This window comes from Fundulus heteroclitus, chromosome 2 (assembly GCF_011125445.2).
Source record: "Fundulus heteroclitus isolate FHET01 chromosome 2, MU-UCD_Fhet_4.1, whole genome shotgun sequence".
Lineage (NCBI taxonomy): Eukaryota > Metazoa > Chordata > Actinopteri > Cyprinodontiformes > Fundulidae > Fundulus > Fundulus heteroclitus.
This window is the reverse complement of record NC_046362.1, coordinates 37,430,953-37,453,969: the sequence shown is the minus strand read 5'-3', so window position 1 is coordinate 37,453,969 and position 23,017 is coordinate 37,430,953. Positions and strand designations below refer to the sequence as shown.

Here is a 23,017-nt window from a genome sequence, read left to right as displayed (position 1 = left end):
ATAACGTTTATCAATGACAGTACAGTCAGTCATTCACGCACAACTAAAGTAACGTGTGCATGTTTTATTGGACATTTGTATTGGATAACGTTTGCTTTAAAGTGCATTAAAATCTTTTTATTCAGTTATTTTTAGCTGATTCTGCAACGGCAGAGTCTTTTAATACCACTGCAGATTAATTTCCCCATTATGTGTGAAAACTTTCGTGCCTGGAAGCGGAACTTTGATCATGTAACTGCTTGAGTATACGTAGCAGCTGAGCTTTCAGCGTTTTAATCATGTGAGTGCACAGAAAAATGAACAGATATGACCATAAATTTAGTCAGGACCATGTCCTGCCTTGGAGATAGAGAAGGTTCCCAGCCTTTTTGTCAGTTTTTTGATGCAAAGACTTTCATGGCAGGAAGCCTTCAAAGGCTAATCTTTAGAGGCTGATAAAAACTGAGGTGACTAGAAAAGTGCATCTTGAATGGCATCTTAACTTGTACAGATGGCTACAGGATTTCAGATTTACTTTCAGTCACCAGGATTTTCAAACAGGATGTGTAAGGATAGAAGTAACTGAACTGTTTGGTGTCTTCCACAGTTCTGCCTTTGTGGAGCCTACATGTGTCCGGAAGATGTGTATACTATGATGTTTAAAAGAAAATAAATAGAATGGCTCTCAAATTGAAGGCTGCAGATGAAACCGCTGCCACCCACATTCAGATGACAAACTGTGGGCTAGAATTTCTGCCACAGGTCCTCCTGACCTGCCTTTCTCCTACCACCGTTGTTTTTCTGGTTCCTCATCAGGGACATACAGGATCATCCTTTTCAGGAGACGAGGCAATACACAATGTTGGCTTCACAAGAACGAACAATATCTTTGGCCGTGGTAGTCCTGCTAAAATGTTTGTTTGTCCAACTAGCATGTTAAAGATAGTAGTTTAAGGATCATCCAAAGGTCACTCATCCTCTCCTCACTGCCAAAAGCAAACACATATGGTTAAATTTTATTTTAACCAGATCGGTTGAGACAAAAATGTAATTGGCAGCGATGATCTGGCCAACAAGCAGTGTGTAAGGGTGATACAAATTAAGAGCAAAACAACATTAGACATGCTCCTTGTAACCATAAGATTCCTCTCTAACTTCCTCTGTCCACCTGTCCATCAGCACAGCAAACAGGAGACGATTTACGCCGGTCATCATTTAGGTCTTGGGGTCGGGAAATCATTGCAACACTTCCTGCTTTGCCACTTTTATTTGTCGAACTTCTCAATTCTTAGTTGTTGTTTTTTTTGGTGTTTTTTTTTGGTGAGGGTGGGGGAAGGGGGGATGGAATTAAAAAGTTCCTGAAAAAATAATTTGTTACAAGCTTTGAAGTGCCTCCTGTGATTAGCTGTGCATGAAGGAGTCTCAGTAGAAAGACAGAGCCAGCTCTCATGCCAGGCCTCTAATCAAAAGCAAGCCTGTGAGTCACTCGACAGCCTGGTGCTCCTTAAATTAAGACCTCACCATGGTAATTAAACTCTTTAAACATGATACACTCTGATTTAGTGGCTCATTGGCTGAGGCAGACCGGTTTTGGACCCTTGCTCTTACTTTTTATTGATCCATAAATTGCCATTTTAGTTGGATACTGGCAGTAAATGATTCATGATTGGTTACTTACATTCCTGGAACTCGTTGCTGTTTGGCAGCTTGTTTTGCCCCCATTTTTATATCATGACTTTGTTAAGGACGTTGAAGCAGAGGTGCCTAATTTAGTGTCCATTTAACATTTTACTGCGCAGAGTTTGAATAAAAACTTTTCTAAAAACTCATTCATGCTTTAGACTGGTCACATCAGTGCATATGTTACTTACTTATGTCTGAAACAAGAGCATTTAACACTATTATTTCTTATTTTTAATAACCTTAAAATAACATGTTAAAGAGGGTTCTTGATGCATGTGCCTAAATAAACAAGCAAATGTGTTCATTAGTAGCTTATTTTAACCATTAAGGATTAGAAAAAATGCCTTTGCTGCCAAATTCTTATTTTTAATGACTTTATTTTACAATAAATGTATTTATTTAACACTGTCTCCCTTAACCCTCCAGAGCACAGAAGGCAAGTAGTACGTAGAAGAGCTGGGTCATTTCTGTACCGTCACACGCCACTCATCAATGAAGTACATCTGCATTTACAAACATTTTGTGGATCATATTTTCTTCATATGTTTGTGACCCAGGCTGTAGGAAAGATAAGCTTTTGCCAAGACGAAAAAGTCATTAAAAACGCTGATTAAATGTGTTTGGAGCTACTAATGACCTTTGTGAAAGGATTTATGAATTTTAATACGTAGCCTGAACCCACACTACTTAAAACAAATTGTTCCAAAAAGACAGTTATCAAAAGCACACAAAGTGAACGAGGTGAATGAGTGATTGAAGCTTTGTGTGAATCAAATTCAGAAAATTATTTTAGTGCAGCAGATTCAGAGACAAAATAGACTGCATTAAAAGCTATATTCACTTCAGATGTATTGCCCACTTTGTAATCCAGGGCAGGATCACCAGCACTTTTGTGCATGCATGATTCCGCTGGAAACAGAACCGGCTGCAGCGGCTGTGTTGTGCCTGTGAGACAGCGCTGAGGGAAATGTTGACTCTCATTGCAGCTCTTGCTGCCTGTTGGCAGTGACTCCAGAATGATTGGTGCTTTCATGTACAGTCACAATTATCACAGAAAACGTTGCTAAAAGTCGCTTGTCACTTTTTGAAAGAAAGTCGCTAGAAGGGTCTGGAAAGTCACTATATGTAGCAACAAATGAGCTAAATGGGCAACACAGGACTGTGGCCTGCAGCACAGTAGCCACTAGCCAGCTTACAGGAAGGAAGAGGCAGTGTTGGTTTTTAAAAATAAAGTAAATTTTGACATTTCACGATATTTAAATTAATTTCAAACTCTGATTATAGTTAGTAGAAGTGTGCAAATAAGCTATACATAATATAGGACATGTATATCTCATATACTTAACATTATTTCAACAACTTAATTCTGAAGGTGTGGCAGCTCTTATTATGCCGTGGCGGTGTGCCATTTCAGAAAGTAAGGTGATGTTTCACGCTCTGATTGACTGGTAGTTACGTATTAGCAAGTGCATGACACACAGTCACCAAACTTTGTATTATGGCTCTACAGATGATTGGTGTTATATTTGTTATATTTGTCATGTACAGATCTGCAGATTTTTGTTAGTTTTTTCTTTGTATTTAGTCTGTGTCAGAGGCATAACAAGTATGTATGGAGGCTGGAGACGTGATGGTGTAAGGGCTCACTAACAAAGTGTGTGTGTGTGTGTTGGGGGGGGGGTGCAAATTGCTATGGATGCAAGTGCTGCTGCAGCTTAGCGCCATGGTAACAACATAAACATGGCAGTATTTATGTTTCTTCTTATTTGACTGTTTTTCAGTCAAATATCTCTACAAGCAAATGAAGATTTATCTATTTGTATGTGGTTGTTTAAATCATGCTTTTGACTTTCAAATCTCTGCATGACTTTAGATCAGAGAAATAAGCCTTGTTCGCTTATTTCAGTTCCAAATGTTCCTTCATTCAGTTTCACATCTGAGTCAAAGCAAAAATACTTTGAAATCCACATAGATTCAGATGATTAGCTGGTTGCTCAGTTGACTAACAGATTTACACCATTTATGCTTTATGCACCTTTTATTAAAAAAAAAGACTACTGTGCAACCAATGCACACAGAAAGCATTTAGGTTTACATCATAGGCACGTAAAAAATTGTTCTCATGCACAGCTCATAACTCACTGATCTAATAGGTTAACAGGCTTTGTACTTTGTATATGCTGGTTTAAAAACACCGAGGTCCAAATGAGCCCTTGGAAATGTGGGCAGATGAGATATCAAATTTGATTCATATAGAAAAGACAGAGCAGAGACACAAAAAAGCACAGAAGCACACATTGATGCAGGAATACTTTCTGTGCTACAAAGGGTAATGGCAGATGATCTGCCCCCATGGAAAGTGTCACAGCTAACAGAATGACAGTATGAAGAGAACAAAAAGTTAAAAGTTGAAATAACAACAAACAATGCAGACTGGAGAGCAGTAGGAGAACTCAGCAGAGTGAGAGAAATAGACCCTGATAGCTAAAGGATCTGCCTCCCATTCTACTTTTAGAGACTCTAGGAACCACCAGCAGACCTGCAGTCTGAGAGCGAAGTGCTCTGTTAGGAACATACGGGGTAATCAGAGCTCTGATATATGATGGAGCTTGATTATTATGGGCTTTATACGTTAGAAAAAGAATTTTAAATTATATTCTTGATTTAACAGGAAGCCAATATAGGGAAGCTAAAATAGGAGAAATATGATCCCTCTTGTTGATTTTCATCAGAACTCTTGCTGCAGCATTTTGGATCAGCTGAAGGCTTCGAACTGCATTTTGTGGACTTCCTGATAGTAAAGAATTACAATAGTCCAGCCTTGAAGTAACAAATGCATGGACTAGTTTTTCAGCATCACTCCTGGACAGAATGTTTCTAATTTTGGCGATATTCCTGAGGTGAAAAAAGGAAACTCTGGAATTTAATATGGGGTTTAAATGACATGTCTTGGTCATAAATAACACCAAGATTTTTTACTTTATTACCAGAGGCCAAGTTAGTGATTGATTAATAAGTTTATTTTTTGACAACTCTAGTCCAAAGATTACAACTTCTGTCTTGTCAGAATTTAAATGCAGGAAATTTAAAGTCATCCAGCTTTTGATGTCATCAAGACATGACTGCAGTCGAAGTAACTGATTGGATTCATCAGGATTTATGGATAAATATAGCTGAGTGTCATCAGCATAACAGTGGAAATTAATCCCATGCTGTCTGATAATTTTGCCAATCGGAAGCATATATATAGTAAATAGAATTGGTCCAAGGACTGAACCCTGTGGTACTCCACAAGTGACCCTAGAGTTTGAAGAAGATTTATTATTAACATGAACAAACTGGAATCTGTCCGATAGATCAGATTTAATCCAGCCTAATGCTTTTCCCTTAATCCGTACAGTATGTTCAAGTCTTTGTAGGATAATATTGTGATCAACTGTATCAAATGCAGCACTGAGATCTAACAGGACAAGTATAGACACAAGTCCATTATCTGAGGCCATGAGAATATCATTTGTGACCTTCGCCAGAGCTGTTTCAGTGCTATGATGAGCTCTGAAGACTGAAAGAAACTCTTCAAATAGGTAATTACTGTTTTCACATATTTGATTTGTATGCATCATAGATCCTGACAAGGAGATGCACAAACATTGAATTAGTCTTTTTGGACTTCGAAAATTAGTCGGAATTATTTTAACAGAGGCCTAGTTAACACTGCAAAACATCTGCTTAGCTACAAATATGAACAAGATACATTTCTTTATTTAATTCCATTGGGTTAAAGACCCACATACATCCTAGACAGATCGTAAGTCAAACACAGGTTCATTCATCAGCTCGTTTTATGTACCTTACACATAATCCAGGGTACACTATGAATAACCCACCTGCCCATTGTACAGCCATGCAGAGAGAAACTATTTGGAATACAAACTTATAAACCAAAACCTATATAGAAATTATTTGAAATATCCTTGCTGATTCAGAGGTCCTTATGAGGAATCTCCAGTGCACCATGTTTGTTGTAATGCAAATGTATTCAGTTGCTTACGTGTTTTAAAATGATTCCTCAGAGTTAACAATGAAGATGCAGGGTTAGGTTTCTTCTGTTTGCTGGACCTTATTTAAAATAGCCTTCTTAAGAGAGAAAAGATGGTTTTCGATTAAGTGCAATGAACCAATAGAGCTTTGTTGAAGAACTAGCGTTTTTACTTCATATTGTTGTTGCAAAATGAGATTCTTCAGTCAAGCATGCAGGAGTGGGGTACACAAAGCCAGATATAGCACAACCAATCACAGTCTGAATGAGCAAGCCAAAAAAAGCAACCAGCCTGCTGCACAGAGGAGAATAAAATGACTTTGGCTTTTGGAAAACTCAGAAATAAAATCTGCATGAGGTATACACTTGTTTCTGCCAAGATCCTTTGGAATATTAATTACTATCCAAAATCTGAAGGCAGAAAATCTAAATAATGTCTAAACAAAACAATTTTCTACATCATATGAAGTAGCTGTACAAATAAACGCTTCACTTTTATGTTCTGTATTCCTAACCAAACACAGAAATAAAACATATTCACAGAAAATCATTTATTTATTGGATCAGTGCATGAAAGCAGTAAAGCTGTAAACAAGGTGAAGAATAAATTAATGGAATATGCTGCTGATGCCTAAATAAAGAAATTGCTGACATTTAATCAGGTTCTAGCAGTGAGTTAGGCCCTTGTAAAGAGCGAGGTAGCATCTAACCCATTAACTAAGCTAAGCGTGGTTAGGAGGCGTTCCTTTCTATGATCGGGTTCCTGAAGATAACTGGAGTTACCTCAAACCACTCTTGGGATTGGAGGCAGATGTTCTTCAGACTGTTTCATTGGGAACTTGTTGGTCCTGTAATGGTACCTTTAACATGTGAATCGTGTCTTAACGGGCCACTAAAATCACATTTAGTGGCAATAGTGGCAATAGTTGAAAATAACTATGGCAGCAATTTTGTGTTTCCAATGAATATCAGACACAAAAGGTAATATGAGTTTGTACATTTTTTAAGTAGTAAACATTTTTCTTGGCTATAATGTTGGAAACCTTTGTAATGAGACAAGGCTTAACATCATTGGAGGAATTCTCAATGGAGAAACATAATGAGATAGGATTGTTTATTTGCAAGGAGTGGAGGGCATGGAATTGCCTTCCTGCAGTTTTGACCTCGACCCGCTTGGCTGACCGGACCAAAGCTGACACATAAAGCTCAACAATCAATTGCATTTGGCCCCACAGATCATTAGATTCATTTATTATTAATGACCCATCTGTATACAACTTGCACTGATCCTCGACATATCCCATAATGCACTGCGACAGCTAATCCTGCCCCAAAGGGTGTGTACAAACGGCGGTTGTGGAAGATTCAGATGCTGCAAGGAAAGTTATTTTGGTTTCGGCATCGTCAGCAATGACAAACCAAATCAGCTCCATTGCTGCCAAGTGTAAATTTTGTGCAATAAATTTGTTCAACGCAGCACATAAAATAATCTGGAACTGTTTATAATCCTTTCACTTTTGACAGAGAGACCACATGCACGCACCAAGATAGATTCCCACCGCAACAGCCAAGAATGACTCCGTAGGTCCCGGGCAACACACACACCTAAGGGCATGCATGGGGAGCACATGCAGACTGCAGAAAGACCACTGGGCAGGGATTCAAACCTACGACCTTCCTGCTGCAACGCTCCAGTGCTTTAGGAAATGGCATGTTGTAAATTATGGTTGAGTTTGTGCTTGCTATAAATTAAGTTATGTTAGGGAGTGGGGGTGGAAGACTCATTATTAGTCACATTGCCACATGGAGCAGAGGATCTAAAATTGCTTCCAGATTTTTCCACTTTTGAATATCAACAAAGTTTAATTTCAATGAATTAAAATACTGCGACAGACTGGCGACCTATCCAGGGTGTACCCTGCCTCTCGCCCACTCAATGCTGGAGATAGGCACCAGCATCCTTCGTGAACCCATGAGGGATAAGTGTGACTGAAAATGTTTTAGATTTAATTCAGAAGTTGTGGTTCCAAAGTCTGGAGGAAAAGTTGAGAGGCTCAGGATCCGAGCTGCTGCAAGTCCAGCAGTTTATACAGTCGGTGATGACTGGAGGAGTCGTATCATGTGCAGGTTCTGATCCATTGGGTTTTATCAGCTCCACAGTCAATGCAGCCATCTACCAGGACATCTTTGAGCTCTTCATGGAGATGCTGATTTAGTTTTTCAGCAGGACCCTCACTGGCAAAAGTACAAATACCTGCTTTAATCACCAGAACCCCACAGAGAATCAAAAGTGATGTTCTCCATAGAAGGATGAGAGACACCAGAACCAACAATGTAGAAAAGCTGTCAAGTCAACCTGGGCTTCCTGAACACCTCAGCAGAACCACAGGCTGACCACCTCCATGCCGCCCTGCACTGATGCAGGAATGCAGGCAAAACGAGCCCAGACCAGGTACTGATAGCTGAAACTGCTCATTACTTGGACAAACTTCTTTATTTTTGTTTCTCTGATGTAATATTATATCAGTCTGAGAAACAGAATATTAGGTTTTCATACACTGAAAGCCAGAATGATAAACATTAACAGAAATAAATACAGGATAAACCTCTGTGTTTATTAAATCTATATATTAGATGTGTTGCACTTTTGAATCAGATGGAAGAAATAAATTAACCTTTTAACATTTTTATTTATTGAGACGCACCTTTTTATATTATCTACCTGATTGAAACACGACTGAAAAAGCTTGTGAATTTTTAGACTGCCCCCTGGTGGAGTACAAGCAAAGAAAAAGTCCCTTTATAGTCTGATGGAGGGGAAATTGTGTCTCTGCGTTTAAGCCACCCCTCAGGGAGCAGTGTGCTGCCAACAAAAAGGTCCTGCTGTGGTTTTGTTGGTGAGAGTCTTAGATGTGGCCTTAATAAAGCAGCAATGTCTAAATGCACTGCTTATGAACTAAAAACAGATTATACATAATGCAAGAAGTTATTTTCATTTTTTTGTGACTGTCAAAGTACAACAAGGGAGCTGAAAGTAGCTTTCACTCAGTTTCACATGAATTACTTTAAATAGATCCTAATAATCACAATAAGCCATAAAACCTTGTTTTATTTTTTCATTTTTAGGACAGTTTGACAGGCAGCCATAGAAGTCTTGATTTGTTTTTGGCTTCACATGACTAATGCAGTTAAAGCTAACCTCAATGAACTCCAGATAAACAAGCAGAAAACAGGCAGTCAACAACAGGAAAGAGTGACTTTTAGTCTCCAAATGTTAATTAATTCATTTATATTTGAAATGTGTTTCTTTTTTTTTTTTTTGTTTCATTTACAACCAAGCAAAGTTATCTAACAGTCTATGAAACTGAATGAATATTCGAAACATTCATTCAGTGTTAGTGGTAAAATACATAAACATTAATTCGTGTACATCTCAATCGAGCATCTGTGTCGTTCATATTGCGGTGAAAACGATTATACTGTGCTGCTCTAATTGTTAACTGGAATACCTTGCTATAAATTATTCAAACCCTTCCGAAGCATTGCTGAGAATAAAAAAAATGTTCTCTCAGGTTCAAATGAAGCACACTTGATGAAGTTTGTTTACTTTACAGTTTATTTTAATTAGTTTCCAGCTCAATGTTTGATTAGTCATGAACAGGAAGATCTGCTGCTGCTGCTCAAAGCCAACTTTTTTTTGTTAAACTGACCATTTCTTCATGGATGCAGTTTTCCCATTGAAGGATGAGGAAGATGAGGGAATGCCCCGCACTCAGACAGAAACACAGAGACACCTGCCTTTAGAAAAGCTCACCTGTGGATCTGCTGTTAGGTTGGACGTTATTGGACCAAGCATGTTTTGTCTGGCCAGAAAAACGGCTCAGATTAAAAAAAGTAGAAACATTTATCACTTTGTCAAAAAATGGACATCATGGTATTTCATGAATGTTCTAGAACAAAGCAAAAGGCTGTAAAAGTTTCTAAAAGAGTATTCAGAGAAGATAAATTAATGTAGACTCTTGATTTTGCTTTTTTAAAACGCTGACCTGAACCTGAGCTTTGACTAGGCCATGCCAGTGTTTTTTTTATATTTAACCTATTTGGTTTTGAATATCATTATTAATTATAATTGGATATTATAATTGTTAATGTGGTATTCTAGTGGAAGGTAAGCAACATTGAATTTTTTTTTCAAATTGTTGTGATTAAGGGCTACTAGCCTTTAATGATTACAACTAGCAATTTGACTTATTAATTAACAATTATTATTGGTGTTTAAACCAATTGTGAAACTGAGTTAGATTAGCCACCAGTAAATGTTAATGACCTTAATTTATAATTGCAATTGGAATTATTAATCACTAATCATTAAGCACAAGCAAAGGAAAATGTCTGGATGTATATCCGTGTTGTCAACTCAAAAGGGATGAAGCCTCTAACAGGTTGTCCTTCACGATTTGCCGTAGTAGCTACATCCATCTTCCAGTTACTCTGACCAGCTTCCATCTCCCTGCTGAAGGAAAACATCTCCACAGCATGATGCTGCTACCTACAGGCTTCACACCAGCGATGCTGCGTCCATGGATGATGGGCAGTGTTATCTGGTCGGAGCACCTTCTTCCTCATGTTTACGGTGTCCCACACGTGGCTTATAAAATGGAGATCTTGTGGCTTCTTTCAAACTTATGGTTGTCCTAATGATGGATTGTCCCACTGGAGCTGTGGATCTCTGCAGCTCCTCCAGAGCCACCATGGTCCTCCTTCTTCTCTGATCAATGCTCTCCTGGTCCAGCCTGTCAGTCCAGGTGGACGTCCATGTCCTGGTAGGTCTGCAGGTGGTCCATCCTCTCTCCAGGTCCAGATGATGATCAGAGCTCTGGGAGGTTCTGTAGAACCTGACCTGCTGTAAACTGGACCAGAACCTCCTCCCTGGCCCATCTGCTGGGTTCCTTGGTCTCCAGGGTACTGGATGTTCTCTGATGTTCTCCAAAAAGAACCTCTGAGGTCACAAACAGAAGAATTGGATTTATAATGAATTAAAATACACATGTGTAATATATTTATTATTCAAGTGACTGAAAGGCAAAGTGGCTGCAGTGGATTTATCTGGGAGCATCAAAGTAAACGGACAGAATACAAATATAAGCTTTTACAACCATTTCTCCTTTTCCTTCCACTTCACAATTATTTACAGCCTTGTGTTGCTCCATCACACATCATCCCAATAAAATATGTTGAGGTTTGTGGATGGAACAAGATTAAGTTTGAAAAGGATTGTGAATATTTTTTGAGGCCCTTTTATTAGTTTCTTTTCCAACTGAGAGGTTTTCCAGAACAATATATTAATAACTAATAAACTACCCTTTTTATTTACAATTTGTTATGACTTTAGGGATGGATGGAGAAAAAAAACAAGTAGCCATGACATGGGATCCACAGAAGGGCAAACGTGAAGGCAAGAAGGCAGAACTAAGAATAGACAGAAAGATTCTCACGCTCTTGGCTTCATCAAACCCCCGGGGAACTTTCCATCGACCTGCCTACTCTGTTTATAATGAGAAGTGGAGGTCAGGCTTTTTCTCTGCTGTTTGGCTTTCAGATCCAGTAGTTGGCATTCTCTGTTAAGGCCTGATGTGGCTTCAGTGTTGTAATCATAATAATCTTTAGCATCAGCCACACTGGCAGCTGTTAGGTGAGATGTTCTGCTGCTCTGCAGACAAATTCAGGAGGATCTCACAACATCAAACATTGCATAATGAATACCAAATGAATGTATGCCATGTTTGGCCTCAGGGATGGATCTTCATCTATCTTTTTTGTCATTAATCTGAAGTGGGTGCTTCAGATCTTTGACTTCAGTCACTTTCACTTATAGGCTTCTTAAATTTTCAAAATAAGCTCTCCATAAAGCTCTAACAAGTGCCTCTTTGCTAATAAGGCACAGAAATGTCATGTTTAATCTTTTAGTCATGTTCTGAAAATAGTAATTTAGGCTGTAAAGGGGTTTTCATCCTGCAGCTCTTAATAAAACAGATTATAGATTAGATGGTTTTCACCGAGGTCTGAGTGCGGCCTCCTTAAACAAAAACCAAAGTTTTTCCCGTGAGAATAAAACATTTTTATCTTGCATGAAGGCTGAACACGGAGAAGAGAAATGCCAATGGCCTCAATAAGGATACCCACAAGGTTCCAGGGTTGAAAAAATTAAATAAAAACTAATGATCTGCTGATGATTATGTGTTTAGTGACACTTTTAGGAAAATTAAATACATAAATTCCAGATCTCCAGCCAAGATTAACTCCTTGTTTCCATTTTCCCTCTTCTACCTTAATATTTGGCTTAAAAAAAATCACTTCAATAAACTTTATTGCATTCATAAATATTTCTCAAGGGAAACATAACCAAAACCAGACGGAGAATCATAAAACACAAGTTAAGAATTAACCTGAACGGTAAAAATCTCCAGCATAATTTCTGATTGTAGGAACATAATTTTTCAACAATAATTGCGCCGATTTAATGATTAGACATCAAAAATATTTCAAACCTGTTGTATAATTTTTTCTTTCACCCAAAAGCTAATAGTTAAACAAGAGCATTTATACATTTAAACTCTAATGTGAGTTGGATGTTATAAACATTTCCCTATCATACATGGGAAGTGACAAACAGGTTTAAAGGTATTCTTTGCTAGTATAAGGTGATATAGGAGGGTTTCTAACTTTATTTTCTTGAGCAACTACCAAAACAGGAATATTTTTGACTGTCATTTACCAAAATATGCCAGTTTTCCCTTTTGTTTGTTCTCTAGAAGACTCTAGAGAAAAGTGAACAACGTATTAAAATGAGGCGCTGAGACTAAAATAGTATGCTGAACAAACCTCACTAACTAAGGAGGCCCGCCCCAAGACAGGACAGGTGACTTATGATGCATGGAGGACAATCTGCACCAGGCATTAACATACAGTAGTTCCAGAGACGGGGACATTTTGGTGAGACACCAGATTAGATTCACATATAACACACAGACACGAATCAAGACATATTGTTTAAGTTGAATTCACCGAGAACACCACCTAACGAGCTAAAATGTTTGCAAATAGGCTTCTGATATTATTTTAATGCTTTTTAAAAGTAAAAAAAAGACAGATAGCAGTCACTTTGCAGAACGATATAAATCACCGTTGTGACAACCTGCTTGTTGCACAGAGCTGGCTGCACCGTTTTCCTCTTTCCCCCTCTAACTTCCTGTCCCCTGACAGCCCAAGACACGCCCTGGCCACGCCCCCAACCACATGCACTCACCTGACTTGTCCACAGTTCAAGATGGCTCCCGACTGCAGTTTAAAAAATGTCAGTGTCTCAACAGACAAGAGACAGAGACAACCGTGACCAGACAGAGGCTTTAAAAAAAATTAATCCGAGGCTGTTTAACCCCTCAGGCTCTGTTTTCTGAGTTCTTTTTGCTGGATAGATTTCATCCTTTAAATCTATCCTTTAAATCTAAATAATACATCCACTTCTGTGCTCCTGTCCTGCCGATGTGTCACCTGAAGCTGATGACGTCACAGATACAAAATCTCCCGTAAGTTTTAGAATTATTCAAAAACCTAAAATTAAGCAAAACTAACCACAGTGCTCCTTTAAATAAGTTAAAATAAATGTAAATATATTTGTCCAGTGAAAGCAACAAAAGAAAACCTGTTCCTACTTCTGCTGTGTGCCAGATTTCCATCTCCTGTTCTGTAAGTTTTTTTTTTTTTTTTTTTTTGTATGTTTTGTTTGTGGTGTTGTGATATTGCTGGTGTATTGTAAAATTTAAATTGTGTATGGGTTCCTATGTATTTTCTGCTTATTCACAGCTCTTGCTGTGGGGCAATTTGTGTTGGAGCCTGCCATCTTGGGAGGAAACAAGGACATTTTTTTTCTTTTTTTGTGGGGAAGGAATTTGTTTTTGAATGGACATTTAAAAAATATAAAAGACTGTGGAACAAACATTTTTGTTGTTGGTGTTTATGTGTAAAACAATTGTTTGTCATTCATTGTATTTAAGGGTCTACACCTTGAAGTGTATGGTCCTTGTGTGACTGGTAAAAAAAAAAACAACTTAAAATCCTACTTGTCAGGAGGGATACCTGACTGGCACCCCTATAGGTATAAAAAAAACAGACCTACAAACCTAGAAAAATCAATCAAAACCGTCACACCGTAAACTGTATCAGACAAACTCTCCCTGAGAAGTTAGACTGTTCAAATAGTCATTTGCAAAAGTTAAATGTTCAAGTCAATGAACTGTACAATTTGCATAGATGTCCAAACAAACCGTCACCAAGAAACTAGAAGTGTGTAAATAGACATTAGCATGTGTAATAATTCTCAATCAAGACCCAGTGGGAGCAGCAGCAGGAATGCAAACATGTAACAGTCTATGAACTGGGCTGGTGGTTTATCGGTTCCCTGCAGGGGGCCATAGCCCTCACAGCTTTGGGAAAGAAGCTGATTTTAAGTTTTTAATCAGTTTTTGATTTAATTTTCCTGAATTGTTTACCTGGTGGAAGTGGGACGCCACCCTGTATGCAGAGAGGAGCGTGTTCAGTCCTCCTGGACCTCCTATAGTCCACCATGACCTCCTTGGTGTTGGTGGTGTCCAGCATCAGGTTGTTCCTGGAGCTTCATGGTGTCAGATTGTCAACCTCCTCTCTGTAGTGGGACTCGTTATTATGGGATATGAGAAAAGTCATCACAGTGTTGAGGATCAGTGGAGCAGATGTTCCCTATCCTCACCTGGGGTCTGTTGATGAGGAAGTCACTGATCCAGGAGATACTCCCAGGTTGTGGAGCTTCAGAGCCAGCATGTCTGGCAGCACGGTGCTGAATGCTGATGTCCATGGAGAGCATCCGTACAGGTGTTGGGCTGCTGCAGGTGGGTCAGAGCTGAGTGACGTGGCAGCGAGACAGCATCTTCTGACTCTCCCTGTAGACAAACTGCAGGATGTCCAGGCCAACAGGGACGGCGTCTTTGATTCCAGGAGGATCCTCTGGAAGCACCTCATGATGACGGGGGTCAGAGCAGCAGGACGGTGGTCACTGAGGCAGGAGATGGCTGTTGTTTCGGGCACAGACACGATGATGCAGTGACCATGGAGAGCTGCAGAATCAATCTGGATTGATTCTTCTGTGGTTCCATGGAGAAAAAAGAATCTGCTTTAATTTATTAGGATAAAATAAGATATGATCCAAGATTTAATTTATACAAACTACATTCCATTGGACAAGACAACGAGAAGACAGGAGATGATGGCGCAGCAGACGAAAATTCTGTCATTCATTTACTGAACAATAAATTTACAAGGCTTGTGATGGAGGAAGTAACCGTGGACGGATTTATTTAAGTATTATTCAATTATTTATTTAAGTACAGTTTTTTCTGTTGTGTTGTAATCCCTGACCCCCTATTAAAACATATTTATTTTATCACCACCCACCACAGCTTTACAATGTTTAGCTAGTCAGTGGGTTGAACTACAGCGCTGCTTGTTGAAGGACAGAAAAGCAGCCTGTAAAACATGGAAGCAGCATCGTGATGAATGCTGCCGTACAAAACAACAGCAGCTCTGACAGTAGCGCTGCTGTCAGTGGGAGATAAGCTGCAGATCTTTGTAAAAACGTCCTCACATTGAAATCCTCAAACCACGCGTTTACTAATGAGGCAGCGCCATTAAAACTGAGCAGAGATTTACCAACCAGGAAACTCTTTGCAATGGAGACATAAAATAAAAGCCTCCCACTGCGGTTATTCTTCAGAGCACTTGCATAACCGGGACTGTCCCGATATCAATACAATGATGTGAAAGTATTTACTGCCGTGTAGTTATTCTGTTTTTTTTTATATTTTTTTCATCAAGAAATGTTTAATTTGAGACAGAGATACTCAGAGTAAAAACAAAATGTGATTTTAAATGACTGATTTTATTATTCGAATGTCAGAAAGGAATTGCACCCTAAACCCGCTAACTGCTGTCAGGGCTGCTGCTGTTTGGTACGACACTTTTCATCATGATGCTGCTTTCATGTTTTACAGGCTGGTCGATGTTTTCATTTCTCCTTCAGCAGCCAGCCTTTCAGCAGAGGCAGCCATCAGCTTTCAGTCCACTTCTTCACACGCACAGAAAGTTGATTTAAGCCAGGAGTTGTTCTCAGTCCCTGTTTTCCTTCCTGTGTTTGACAGACGGTCACAGTCGAGCCGCCGGGACCGATCCTTCTGACTGCAAGACCACATCTGTGCCGGTAAGAGATTGACTTCATGTCCCACTCTGCGTTCCTGTTAGTTATAGCTTTGCGTTGCTCCAAACCTTCACCGTCTCCATCCAAAGTCAACACGGAGTTATTGTTTTTCACAATAAATCTCTCTGCCGAGGCTTTGCTTCGCTGGGCTGGAAACCACCGATGCCTGCGTGAATTTCTTAAAGTGGGAACGGACGGGAAAAAAAAGTTATTTACTTTAACACAACGGTAACAAACACTATATCTTTCTGAGGGGGGCGGTTCACGTTTCCAGTTTGATTGTTGGTGTTGTAACTGAAGAGACAATAGACGATGCAGGAAATGGCCTCCGGGGAACAAATCACGGATTCTTTAAGGCTGAGTTGTTGCTGCGGTGTGGGCTTGTTTCCTGCCCACCTAACAGGAAAAGGCTCCTTACTCAGCCGCACATGTTTGCTCACGACCAGTAAAGTTATACGCAGCAGACCTTCCAGTGAAATCCAGAGGAATGCCGGCAGCTTTGGTTTGTACAGTAAGCGAAGAGTCAGCAGGAAGAAGAAGTGCAAACAGTTTCTGCTCCTTTTGAATGTTCAAAATTCAAAAAAAGCTTAATTAATCCCAAAGAGAAATAAAATATGTTCCTTAACCTGCATTGTTTTCCTTAAATTTCTTTTCAAAGTAACAAAAACTAATTTATGACATATTAAATGTGCAAGCATGATAATGCTTAGGGATGTGGTGAAGAATTTCTAAATGTTTCAGTTGTCTAAAAAAGTCTTTGTTAAGCAGATAAAATATGAATTCATGAGACATCAGCATTCAGGTTATTCAGACCAAGAAATCTAATTAGACGTTGATACGTGCTGCACGTCGCTAATGTAGGAAAACGGTTAGCAAACTTCATTTTCAAAGCTCCATCTCTGATTTATTATTAAAACCAAACATCCAGCTTGTAACATGTTAGTATTTTATGTAACAATATTAGTGATAATTAATTTTGTCTGCTTAAATATGAAACTAAAACTGACACTTTATATTATCAGGTGGTCTGCTGTGGTCGGTGTCCAGTCATCATGTCTTTTCTGTTTATTTGACAACAAACGATATTTTGTAGCCAACCCGGCAGACTTTCTGCTCCAACACGGCGCTAACCGGGCTTTAGAAACCAACGGTATTGTTTTCAGAAACGCTGTGTGTCTAAAACTGCCTCCATCCTCAGAGAATCTTGAGTAAACGTGCCTCTCACTTTGCTGAAGATCTCTGCCCAGGGAGCTGCTGAGTTGCTGGGCTAATGTCGGCTCGCTTGATACGCTCAGATAATTCTGCTTACCACGGCTTTTCTCTGGGCTTCCAAACAGTCGAGTACAAACAAAAGTCCCCGAGCTTTTCTCCTGCCTCATGGTCTCTCCCACATCAGCGTCTTAAAACTAAGCGTTGGGTTGACTCTAGAGTGGATCAGCCTCCAGACTCTCAGAATTGCTATTCTAGACTGTAATGTGGATGGATAAAGGCATTTATTTATTTTAATTCACCTTTCTTTCAAACAGGTGCGACTCGCCATCTATTGTTTGTCTTATTCTGGTCATTGGTGTGGCACGGTCAGTCCATCACAGTTAAATTCATCACTACTTCCAAACTGGAAAACTATTGCTTTGCTGGATTCCTCTACCAAGAAACGATCACAGAAAAATGCCGATATCACAACATTTCCCATCAACCTAAACTGGCTCAATCCGACGTGTAAAAAGCAACTTAAAGCTAATGTTTCAGAATTATGCAGAGCATCACAGACATGGTATCACATGGAGCTTTTTAATATTCAGAAAACGTGAGAGCTGCAGATGTGAGACACGAGGAATGCATGAGCTGCTCACCTATAATGAGATGAAATGCAACTGAAAGAGGTTTTCTAAGAAAAAACGAGGAGGTGTTCTGGTTTTGGCCCATGCATCAGGCTGAAATCTTCTCGGTGGTTTTTAGTTTTTAGTTTTTAGTCCTGCTGTTAAGGACAAAGTACCTCGTCAGCAGTAAGCAGTAATGAAACCCCTCAGGACCCCTCTGCTCCAAAACTATGTGTTCAAAGAGTTTAAAGCCAGGCTCAGCATCTTAAGGTCCAGCTGCTCAGGGACGAGAGTGGACTGTGAAGTATGGCAGCGACCTCTGGCACCGGTTCTGGGTTCAGCAGGAATGCATTTGCTTTTTTTCTAAGCAAGAAGCAAATTCATTTCTCCTGCTTGAAAATGGCTACACGGCGGATATTAAGAAAGAAAGAAACCTTTATTTGTCACTGCAGTTGTACATTCCAACCAAATTTGTCTTCTGCATTCAACCCATCCCTTAGGGGGCAGTAGGCCGCTTTAAAAAAAAAAAAAAAAGTTACGCTGCTCAGCTCTGGAGACATTAGATAAAATGTCTTTATTTCCAACTATTGACCTTATTCTTGACAAAACCCGGTAGAGCTGTCATCCCTGTGGTGGCGACTCCATTAGCTCAGAGTAATAAAGGAGGTGGTCCACAGAGACTAGTTACTCTGAACAGACCTTTTCTGAAGGCAGAAGAGGAAATTAATAGTCCGAAGTCGCCTCGATAAATCCTTGTGCAAGCAGTCCAATGCTTTACCTCGGGGGAAGCTTTTTGGTCATGCTTATTGACTTTGGCTTTTTGTATTCTGCTCACTATTTTCCCCCTTTTTAGAGTCAAACAGGGATAGAAACAAATGGCCAGGGTTTTAGATTGTTCTCTGCTCCCCTTATTTAAAAACTAAATCCACAGACGCCATGTGGCCATTCTAGGTCTTAATGAACCTGATTTTAAAACTTCAGCTGGAACCTTTGATAAAATATTTTAGATTTAGTTGTGAAGGGAAACGTGTGTATTTAGTACAGGTGTCAGAGATGCAGCCCTGCTCTGCAGGCTTTAAGGGTAAAACTGGGAAGTGATGATACTGATTAAATATTGATTTGAGCCTTGAATGGCTGAAGGCTGACATTTAGGAGGGATTAAAAGTCACCAGAAAACATTAGATTGGTGACATTTTGAATATTTCTATAATTTAGAGACACTCGTTTCACTCGTTTCACTCAACGCATCAGGCTGTAATAGCCACAGACTTAGGTTAATCTAGTAAATGAGCTCAACAAGGGATTTCATTTTCTACATCATCAGAACCAGAATTTGGTTTATTGACCTGACATGGTGTTGCCGTGGTGCAGATCATGCAATACGGAGAATAAAAACATCACATGGCAACACTATAAGGCAGAAATAATTACATAAGAGACAAAAAGTCAATATAAATATAAGTATGACAATATAGACTAAATGAACTAAACAAACTAAGAATTAACGATGGTGTGAAACAGAGCCGGTGGTAGAGTTAAAGATCTGCAAGTGAGATTCTCAAGTAAACGGCTCAAGTGGAGTTTCCTCAAGTCACGACACAGACCATGCAATCATGTGTCTGATTAGCTGGTCAAACTATTCGCTGGGTCCTGATTCCTTAAGGAGAGGAGAGTTTATTAGTGAATCAGAGGATTTCATATCAACATATTTGATTTAAACCATACCACACCATATCTTTATTTGTAAAGCGCTTAAAAAACAGGCAACAGCTGAAACAAAGTGCTGTACAACGCTACAAACTAAAACACATCAACTAAAAAAATTAAATAAAAAGATGATGCATAAAAACACTTAAAAGAATCAATACAAACTAATTTAAAATGAGAGCTAAGTCTCGCTAGTGATAAAAGCCGAAGAATAACAGGTTTTTAGGTGAGTTTTAAAAGTGGGCAGTGAAGGAGCCTCTCTTATGTGCAGGGTGTTTCATAAATGAGGAGCAACAATAAAACCTGTAAATAGATTCTTCATGTCGGACCAACGTGACAGAGCTGAAAATGCAGATGAGGAACATTCAAACAAAATATTTTCATGTTTTTTTATGAAATCATGAAATTAAGGTTAAGGTAGGATGTCAGCTGCTCTTCTCATACCAACATTTATTCTGCTAAACACTAGATGGAGCCACCAGCACAGCACGGCTGTGTCGTTTAGGGTGAAGACATTTGCATGAAGGTCTCATTTCATCTGCTCTCTGAAACAGCCAAAGCGCTTCTCTGAAGTTTTCTTGCAGCCATAATGTTGACGGTCCTTCCTGCAGAACCGCATCTCTGATTTCATTTTTAATAAACATCCAGTTGACCGGGAACTGGGTGTAAAGAAGTCAGCGTGTTTAATTAGAGTTTCACTGTTAATAACTAAAAGTTATCCGTGGTTATGGCTCACAGGCGCCACCTTAAAACCCGCACTTTGTCTGGCAGCAGCTGGTTGTCATCGTTTTTTTAGTATTTGTAGGTCATCCTCCCGCTTTGATTTGAGGGAGTAAGAAAGCGGAGTTAAACGTTCAGCAATCTGCGTGAGAGGAGGAGGAATGAGGAGGGAGCAGGATGAAGAACGAGCCGGTTGGAGGTGAGGGGGAAGAAGGATGTTTTTCACGGGCCCTGCTATGTTTCTGTCTGCAGAAACATCAATGTTTGCTTCACTGCTCCTCACAGCGAGACTCCCTGGCCTCAGCGTTTGATGGCTGTGTTAGCAGACCGCAGCACAACAGCCTGGTTTTTAGTAGGGTCAGGAGGGTTCAAAGAGTAGCGTGGCCTCCAATCAAATCTAAACAGGGAGGCGCTGAAGGATGACAAGGTCCACAGAACGGCCAGATTTGTTGCATCGGTATCAGATCACTTGTTTTTCCATTTAGGATGTGATCCGCTGTAAAAGTTGTGTTGTTACAACTGTAAAGCTGGATTCATTTCCTCAGGAGTTTAAGTGACAGATCAGAACAGAATAGAGTATAACTGTGAAGTAGGTGTACCTCTAGGGAAATCAAAACCTAAAAAAATACAGCATGGGTTTGTATTCAGTCTGCTTTACTCTGATCCCCTTTTGGAAACCCGGTTAGCACGTGGAAGCAGGCGTTCTGTTCACTGAAACCTTTTCGCTTTAATGCAACACGCCTTGTGTTGCAGAAAAGCAGCAATGAGCACATCATCCTCAGAGAAACTTGACAGGGGAAGCATCATGCTGCAGGAGCGCTTTACTCCACCAGGGACAAGGATGGATGGAGCTAAATCCAGGAAGAAAACCTGTTGGAGGCTGCAGAAGAGGTGCAGGTTCTCCTTCCAGCAGGACGACCACCCTGAACATCAGCCAGACATATTATGGGATGGTTTAGGTCAGGGGTCAGCAACCTTTACAACCCGCAGAGCCATTTCTGCCCTCGGTTTAGCTAAACTAATTTTGTTTAGAGTCACGAAGGTTGCACATCCCTTTGAAACAAGAGCTTGTTTTTACAGTATACAACAGGAAATGTGTTTTTTTTTTTTTATTAAAGATCAACAGTTTTTATAATTTTCTTCAATTGGACATTTGATTTTTATAGCAAATGGCATCAAAATAATGAAAAAGCAAGTTGTTTGCAACCTATTGACAAAAAGATAATTAATTTATCTAGAGTAAAACATTCTACACACCATTAGTGTCTTTCTTTCTGGAAATGTTACAAACATATTGCAGAACTAAATGCATCCTAAAGCTAGTAATTTTAAATTACCTTTAGATTTTGAAACATTGATCAGTTTTTAAGAGCCAGAGCTGAAGGTGTAAAGAGCCACAGGCTGCAGAGCCCTGGTTTAGATCACAGCAGATTTTTAACCAGTTGTTTTAGAACATCATAAATTTCAAGCAGCTTTTAAATTTATTGTTTTTAGAGTCTTTTGTTAATTCTAAATGATCTCAGTCTCCTCTGCTCTTATCCTCCACCATTATTTTTATTACGTCCGTTTCTAAATCTAACTGATGATGTAATAATGCCAGTTATAATTCTGTGTCCTGCTTTAGGCCTACTAGGCTGGACTAGGCACAGATGAGCAGGTAACACACGCTGACTCCAGCTAGTATTAATCTTATTTCTCTCCTGTAATAGAACAGGCCGGCCTTTTAAACATGCCTCACAGCTGCTCACGGTGCAAATACCCTTCACAGGGAGATGGATCACCTCACAGATAAATAATACAGGACAAAAATCTGATGGACTGAAGTGACTCTTCATTAGCAGTTTCATATACCTGGGCTTATGCTAATAAATATGGAATATATACACTGGGAAAATGAATTGAAGCGGAGTTTAATATTTTTCATTTGACCTGCAGAGTGGGCCCTGAGCTGACTACAGCTCAACAACCTGTGATGCAAATTCAAGCTGTGCTTTATTAAAACTTGCTGATTTAATTTAATGATACACCCAGAGAGTCTGTTATACAATGAGTCGGCTGGATGTTTTGATTTAATTTTAAATTTTATGCTTTAGATTAGATTTGGAACTTCTCTAAAACTTGAACATTAGTTACAGATCTGAGCTGTCTCATTAAACGGCTCCTCCTCCACTCCTCCACCTCTTCCAAAGCTTCTCCCACTTTCTGCTGTCCAGCTGTGGAGGTTTAACATTTAACGGCGGTCTCTTGTGAGGTAGCCCTGAGGTCTAAGTGCTGCCTGTTGGCATTTCTCTCCACTTCACTTTGTCTCTCTCTCTCGCTTCTTTGCATGCTGTCTGTCACACGTTCATCAGGGAGAGACGGTTACAGTGACTCTACCTATTTAAGATATTCATGCAAAAGTTACTGCAGGCATGTAAGACTCATAACAAGCCATCATTTTGAAGCCAATTATTCATGGAAACTCTTGAAACGTGTAAATGAGGCAAACTAAGTCCATTCTGAAACAACTACAGTTTAAATGCGTTACCATTTAAAGGTTTGGACGTAGTGAGACTTAAGGTGAGTTCAAACCGAACGCGAAACAGGCGAATGGAGTCAGTGATTTACGTGTTAGCCAGTTATGTAAAGGCGCAATTAGGAGAGAATTAGCGGCAGGCGATGCAAACAGCGCGATTTGGGAAGAACAAGTACCCGGTTCGATCCCCGCAGACTGCCACTGTGGGTCCCTGAGCAAGACCCTCAGCCTCACATTTCTCCCTGGACTGTGATAGCTGCCCACTGCTC

The 23,017-nt window shown here is 39.6% G+C and overlaps 1 protein-coding gene across 2 annotated transcripts in view; it reads left to right on the top strand.

Annotated features, from left to right (window-relative positions):
* Positions 1 to 23,017, top strand: part of tspan9a (tetraspanin 9a) — a 272,692-nt gene that overhangs the window by 6,149 nt on the left and 243,526 nt on the right. For both annotated transcript variants that reach the window (XM_036126694.1, XM_021316710.2), the window contains exon 2: positions 15,931 to 15,989. The gene's annotated coding sequence lies outside the window, so the exon portion shown is untranslated. The remainder of the gene's footprint in view (positions 1 to 15,930; positions 15,990 to 23,017) is intronic.